A 7,395-nucleotide genomic window follows, 5' to 3' on the forward strand; every position below is an offset into this window, starting at 1 on the left:
GGAGCTTCGCTCTCGGTTCCGGGTACGGCGCGCTGGCGTGGCTTTGCCGGGCCGTCTCCCACAGGGAGAGCCGGCGTTGTTTCCTTGGGGGAGCCACCTGTTACTCTGTAATCGATTTCTTTCGTAGTGGAAACAAACGCGTGAGGAAGATCGTGGGGGTCGTAACAGGACGCCGTTTGAAACGCAGTTGTTTACGTTAGTCTCGCAGGGCAAAGCTCTAATGTTTTGTGAGCACTGACTAATATAAGTTGGAGTTGTAGCTGATACAACTAATACCACTAAGAAGTGGTAATGGCAAATCTTAGTTTGCATTATAGATTATACAGTTTAGTTAGTGTAGAAATTCCCTTATGAAAAGAGTGTTTTTTTACATAAATAACTAGCAGCTTTCATTGATGTCGGTGTAACTAACCAGCAGCGATGTGTTCCTTATCCTTGTGTGCGTGCTGCTGTGCTTCTGGGCGTCACGTTCTTTCTGTCGGTTGCAAACTGCCAAGCTCCACTCTGCAGCACTTAAAACTTTTTCATCGGTTGGAATTGGCTAAGGAGGGTCTTTTGCACAGACTGGCATAGCTACGTTGATTCTTGAAGTCCTGTTTCAGTGTGCTCTCCTCTTCATGCTTGGTGCTTTTTTCATCAGGGTGTTACACATAATTGTATTTGTTGACTGAAGACGAGAATTATGTGGAATAGCCCTACAGGGGAGGACATGAAATGCTGCATCGAGGACTATGAAATAAAGCAATGTTTGATTATTAAAGGAATTAGTTTTGCTAATCCTGCCACTTGATAGAGCTCCATATGGCTGCTTCTCAGCATCAGAGATGACTTCTGTTTACTTGGACTCTTTTAAACAGGGAGTATGCTACCCTTTGTGCTTCTGTCCTTGCTTGTTGCTTCTCTTTCCAGGTTTTTCTCTCCAAAATACATTTCTGTTCCTTTTCTATATACGGTTTAGGTCCCTGCTTGTAAGAGAAACCTACAGAGAGAGAATGAATGAAGAACAAAGTTGACAACCATTTTTGTTAAAACTAAAGTATTTTTTCAGGGTAACTTATTTTTAATTCCGTCTTTTCCATCCTGTTTAACATTTCTCTGGTCAGGTGAGTGTATTGACTGGCAGTAGCAGAGAGGTAGCTTGATTCAGCTAACCTTTTTGTAATTCAGATATCAAATATGGGAAATCCAGTATTTCTGTGACTCTGAGCAAGTTACTGTTAATGTTTGTGTGATGGAATTAATGACATTAATGAGTTCTGTGCTTATTTTACTATAAATGCAAAAGACTAGGCAGGGGTGGAAATAGAGCACAGCTTTAGAAGGAATATTCCAGCATTGCTCTGCCAAAACAGTTAATTTCTGTATTTGCGTAAGTGGGGACAATTCCTAAAATGTTCTACTGTTTTCTGAAGACATGCTACCAAGGAGAGAATTGCACTTCAAAGAGGGAAACAACTTTAGTGCTGCTTTAGTTGTGGGTGTCAGTGTGGTCTTAGTTATTTGCTGTTAATGCCTTCATTATAAGCATATTGCGTCTCGTGTCAAGAAGTGCTCTTCCTCTCAAAATGAAGAGTCTGGAAGAATGGTTATTTACATCTTCATTTTGAGCAACATCTTCACTGGAAGGTTTAGCTGCTCTAGCAATTATTAGATTCTACCCATGTTTCTGTCCTGATAAAATCCCTAGTATATGTCTGAACAAAACTACTAGCTTCCCCCCACCCCCTGTGGAACTAATATAAACTACACTTTTCAAAGAACTGGGTTCTTAACAGACTAAGTTCTGCATCTATGCTAGGAATTAGACTAGGCTATGGTAAGAGTTCTGTTTGTAGTTATTTGTAGGTATAAAACTTTCAGACAGGCTTGAGGGGTTTTCCTGACATACCTATCTACTTAATATTGTCTTTTGGGTTTTCAGCATAAGGCTATGACTAGTTGATCACTCATGCATAGGCTTTTAACTGGGATAAGTTTTCTGTAAATCTCTTACCAAAGCAGGCTGCAGGAGTAGAAAATAGTAAAAGATACAGATGTTGAGATGGTGCTCAAAGGCAAAAAAATAGAAGATTAAGAGGAGCAATTTTATATGGATTCATATTTCTAACATAGGAAGTTCTGGTAGCTAGTGGAAAGGAGACGATCCAGAGAATAATCTGGATATAACAGTGATGTTCAACTAAACAAAGAATCTACCGTGTGGGTAGGCTTTTTTTTTAAAGCAAATTATTCTTTGGATTATTGGTCTATTACTTACAGGGCTAGAAGTAATGACTGTTTCACGTAGCTCTTGAAACTCTACAAGCAGATTGCTGTAGCTGGACACGGTAAGACACCCTGCAGACTCAGGCTCATTTTGCTTCCCTAAAGGAGATCAATTGGAAGGCAGCATTGTAGGAAAAACTTTGAAAGGGATGCTGACTATTGAAGTACTTGCAGGAATTTTGGTACAGAAGGCATGAAACCAGGGGCGCAGTCGCTTTGTTAGACTGAAAAAGTAATAAACTGGGCAAGTAATAAAAATAGGTTTGATCTATGAAGATGTGAAACATTTTAGTAATCCCTGTTTTTTAACAGTAAACTTGTATTTTATCTAAATTTTTTTTTTCTAGAAAAGCTGTATGGATTGCTATAGAACTAGCACATTTATGGCATCAGAAAATATGCAAGTGAGAAATTATTTTAATATGGAAAGATAAAAACTTAGTTCAGAAAACACCATGTTTGAAAGATAAAATCCTTCACCAAGTTCCTCATATTGCAGCTTTCTGAAGAATTTGTATGAAGCCAAGGAATTATTGTTTCTGGTATTTCAAATGGGAAAACTTTTTTTGCAGGTGGCCAAGTTAGATTATGTATATGTAATAAAGAAGCAAAAGGGGAAGGAGCTGATTTTTCTCCCTCCCCACTTCCCTTTCTGACATCTTATTTGCAGGTAAGCTTGTGGAAGTTTACTGAGGTCTGACTAAAGTGTGTGAAAGGACTGAACACAACATGCACAAAGTTAGCTGTTTAGTCTAGAACCTGGTTTTTCACACCTTATGGATGCTACTCAACAGTGCTGTAGGAAATAACTGGTTTGTTTTGTGACTAAATATTGAAGTTGCTTTAGTTGTGACTAAATATTGAAGAATGCTTTCTGCTTTAAAAGACAAGCTGTAAACACTTTACCTGGCAAATACTCTTTAATTCTTTATGGTGAAAAATTGCAAGGATTAACTTGCTTAGCACATTCTTCTGAAAAAGTATTAAATTTGATGTTCAGTTCTTTAGTAATCCTGCAGGAATTTAATTTACAGTTCTTGACTATGCTGTCCAACCTTTGTACACTCCATCTACATACTGCCACCTGTGTGGCTGCTTCTCTGCTGTTCACCCAAAACTGTTCTCTTTGCCTCCTAGAATTGCTAGCAAGGAGCCTAATATAGGAAGTCATTTTGTGTTTGTTAGCATGAGCCCTCATCCATGCTGTGCAACACCTCTTAATACTGGTGTGCTTCATGAGATAACTGATGCTGTAGAATGTGATCTAGACTATTGCAATTACAGATGGCTTTTGTTTTCTTGTGAGGTGACCTAGATGTGTTTGTGTGAAATGAATTCTCAATGGCTTGTTTACACAGATAGCTATTTGGGCCATAGACTGACTTCAGGTTCTTAGAGATTTTTGTGGTTTCCTGTTTCTGATCTGTTTTGAGGCTTGGGGCAGGGAAGGGGGGGAGCTAGTAGAAGGAGGCCTTAAACAGTCTCTGCCCCTGAAGGTGCTTGGAACTTAAGTGCTTTGCTTAGCAGTAGAGGAGGTTAGGGAGTAACTGGCTGATATGCAGGTTCTTACAAATCCTTTTGTTAGCTTTAATGCTTACCTGAATTTGGAATTAGAATCCTGGAAATTAGTGGCAGAAAATACCACCGTATATGTAAGGTTGTGAAATTTGGGAAAAGGCATTTGCATTACCTAAAATGTTCGGGTCAACATTGCTCTGTATGTGAGAAATTAATTTCTGTAGAAACAAAATCAGTCTTGTGGATAAAATACCTTTATTCCCTAAATGAAGAGTCAAAACAATCTAACAATGTAGATGTGTTCTCTGTGCTTCCAAATCCTTGAGCCTATTGGTTATATTTTTGCTGATATAACATGAATCTGATTTCCTCATTAGTCACTTATGAATAAACTGTGTTATAGATTTACTGCAGAAAGTAAGGAACTGGTGGTAGGTGATCAGTTCAGTTATGAAGAGGTAGAGTGTCAAGGCTGAGCTTTGTTTCTGGTGTTTTGAGATTATTTTATATGAACAATACAGTATCTCTCCTCAAACTTTAAAACACTTCTTTGCATACGATGAACTTTGTGAGGATGTACATCCAGAAAGCTTAGGAAGAAAAATCAATTAATTTTGATTCTTCTTCAAAGTTAATCTTCTTGATTATGTTTTGAAGACAGGACTTGTATCTTCCAAAATTGATTTCGAACATGAGGCAAACTACTGCCAAGTAGATAGTAGAGTCTTTTTTAACAACCTACTTGTGTCTTACAGTAATACAAAGAAAAGTCCTTGAAAAAAAAATTTACTAATCCAAATTCCCATAGGTTATTAGAGCATGGTATTATGTCAGGCTTAGCCAGGGCTTTATATATATATTTCCTCTGAAATAATAACTGTATTTTATGATAACTTATTACAAGTATTTTCAACATTACCTTCATATTAATATAATTTTTCTTTAAATTGTATTAGGGCTGTTAATATATCAAGCAGACTGCATCAACTTGAATTTTTTCATACTTCTGTTTCCCGCTACTGCAAAGGTCCCAGCCAGTTTAGGTAGAATAGTGTCTTTGAAGAATTATCTGCTCCAAGGTTTCCCCTTCCATTAACACTTACAATCTTTAATCTTGAAGTGTATTACCAGGACTTTATTTTTAAAGAAGCCTTCTTTGCTTTTAAATGATGGTCATTTCTATCAAGATACTTTGTTAAGAGATTTTTTTTTTTGAGGATAGGTTTTATGCAGTGCTTCAATCAATGCTTACGTTCCAGCATTTGAGAGGTTTCAAATGACACTGCACATGAAGGTGAGCATAGTTGTTTCGGTGGGTCAGAGCCTAAACTTCTTTAATCAGTTAGCATGGCAGTCTGTTTAAACAGAAAAAAAAATCCTCCTTTTATACAACGGAACGCTTTTGAAACTTGCATGGTTTATTCATAAAAATGATCTATTAAGCAACAGATTTTTCATGTGGCGACTTCTGAGATCAAAAAATTTCACTCCAGATAGATGTATGACTTCAGATTCTTTTGCAAAACCAAGTTGTGTTAAAACAGCTCTTATAATTGAAATGAGATTTCCATCTGTTCTTGTAAATGTAGTAATCAGTAACCATTTATGAATCTTGATCAAAGTATAGATTTTGACAAATTATTTGGCTTCAGACTGTTTTGCTGACTAATGGTCTGTTTCTTCAAGAAGTGGAGTTGATGGGCAATTTTTTGGGTTATGTGCTAGATCTTAAGTTCTCTACAGCAATCTTTGCATACCATTTGATGATGAGGTTTGAATGAGTGCTGGTGCAGCTCTGCACAATATAAACACAAACCACTGTGCTACAGAAGATTAACGTTTGATGTTAATGCTTTTTTTTAATATCTACAAATAACAAATACTTGGAGTAGGGTTTGTTTACTGCAGTTTGAAGAAAATGGCTTACTATGATCTTCAAAGAGCTTCTCTGTAGAAAAAAAAACATCCTGTTGTTCTGGGAAAATATCTTTGGCATCTTTGTAACCTAGTATAGTTTTTAATAAATACATCGTTTGTTTTTTGGAGAGGGGTGTTTGTTCTTAGAAATGCCTGTTGGTTTTATTTGTTATGATTTTGTTAGACATTTGAATTATCTGCCTTAAGAAAGGTTGAACAAGATCTGTCATTTTGATATAAACTTCACTTCTTGTGATATGCTGACGATTGAGCAGCTTGTTTAATTAACTGCTTTGTATAGTACCTAAAAACAGGAGGTTTTTTAAAAATGCCTTAATGTCACCCCTTTTGATCAGATTATTTTTTTGACTAGGTTTTTTAACGCTACATTTTCCGCACTCTGCTGCACAGAGATAAGTCATTAAAGTATGACTTAATGTTTTCATCCCAGAGAAGACTAGGTATTTGCCAATGTAGCATTCAGTTACAATATTTTTTTTGTTAATATATTCCTTCTTTTCAATGAATTAACGTTGAGTGTTGTTCTTTAAAGCCTTTGGCAACTTTTTCTTCAGATTTCAGAATCTGAAAGCATGCTTCTAAGTTTGGTTTCCTTACTGTTTGGTCTAGTGGTATTCCTTCTTCATTGGGGAGATATGTAATCTTCTATCAAGCGGAAAGTGTGAGCAGAGTACGTTTTTAAATACATCCTAATTACTATGGTGTTTTAATTTTTTTTTTAATATGGCTGTATGTATTTTGGTGTCAAAGTTAACCTGTTAGGTGGGCAAACAGTTTACTAATTGTGTAGTGCATTCAGAAGTACTAGTGAGGCTTGGCTTAATCTGAGTTTTGTCCTGTCCATGCCATGCTTGATTTTATAAGAAGACAGTCTACAGCATCTAGTGACACTTTTTAAGGCATATGAATGGATTTTATCTTTTCTTTTTGGCAAATATTTTAATTTCTTAAATGTGGTAATAATGTTGGCAAATAGAAGTATTATTAAGTTATTTAAATTATCTGACAAACTTCTAAGCTTATATAAATGGAAACTGGCGTGCAGTGGAGTTTCATAACTTATTCTGTATATTGTTTCTCTATATATACACACATATGTACAATTGGTTAATAGAAAGAGGTTACTTAGCAGAAAGTGTGACAGTCCATTTTTAGACAGAAGTCCAGAGCATAAATAGACATGAGGGACCTTATTGGCATCACGGAGACGTGGTGGGATGGCTCCTGTGACTGGAGTGTTGGGATGGAGGGATACAGGCTCTTTAGGAAGGACAGGCAGGGGAGACGAGGAGTGGGTGTCACCCTCTATGTCAATGACCAGCTGGAGTGCATGGAGCTCTGCCTGGGGATGGATGAGGAGCTGACCGAGAGCTTATGGGTCAGAATTAAAGGGAAGTCAGGGACAGGTGACATTACAGTGGGGGTCTGCTACAGGCCACCTGACCAGGAAGACCGAGCGGATGAGGCCCTCTATAGACAGATAGGAGCAGCCTCACGCTCACAAGCCCTGGTCCTTGTGGGGGACTTCAACCACCCCGATATCTGTTGGAGGGACAACATGTCAGGGCATAAGCAATCCGGGAGGTTCCTGGAATGCGTCGATGATAACTTCCTTCTCCAAGTGGTAGAGGAGCCAATGAGGAGAGGTGCTATGCTGGACCTTGTTCTCACCAA

General features: G+C 37.6%; 1 protein-coding gene across 2 annotated transcripts in view; it reads left to right on the top strand.

Annotated features, from left to right (window-relative positions):
* Positions 1 to 7,395, top strand: part of PDPK1 (3-phosphoinositide dependent protein kinase 1) — a 34,789-nt gene that overhangs the window by 637 nt on the left and 26,757 nt on the right. The window contains exon 1 of one of the 2 annotated variants that reach the window (XM_009320510.1): positions 2,862 to 2,935. The exons of the other annotated variant lie outside the window; for it this stretch is intronic. The gene's annotated coding sequence lies outside the window, so the exon portion shown is untranslated. Of the gene's footprint in view, positions 1 to 2,861; positions 2,936 to 7,395 lie in introns of those variants that run through there. 2 annotated transcript variants of the gene reach the window in all.

The sequence above is a fragment of the Pygoscelis adeliae genome, unplaced genomic scaffold (assembly GCF_000699105.1).
Source record: "Pygoscelis adeliae isolate BGI_AS28 unplaced genomic scaffold, ASM69910v1 Scaffold173, whole genome shotgun sequence".
NCBI lineage: Eukaryota > Metazoa > Chordata > Aves > Sphenisciformes > Spheniscidae > Pygoscelis > Pygoscelis adeliae.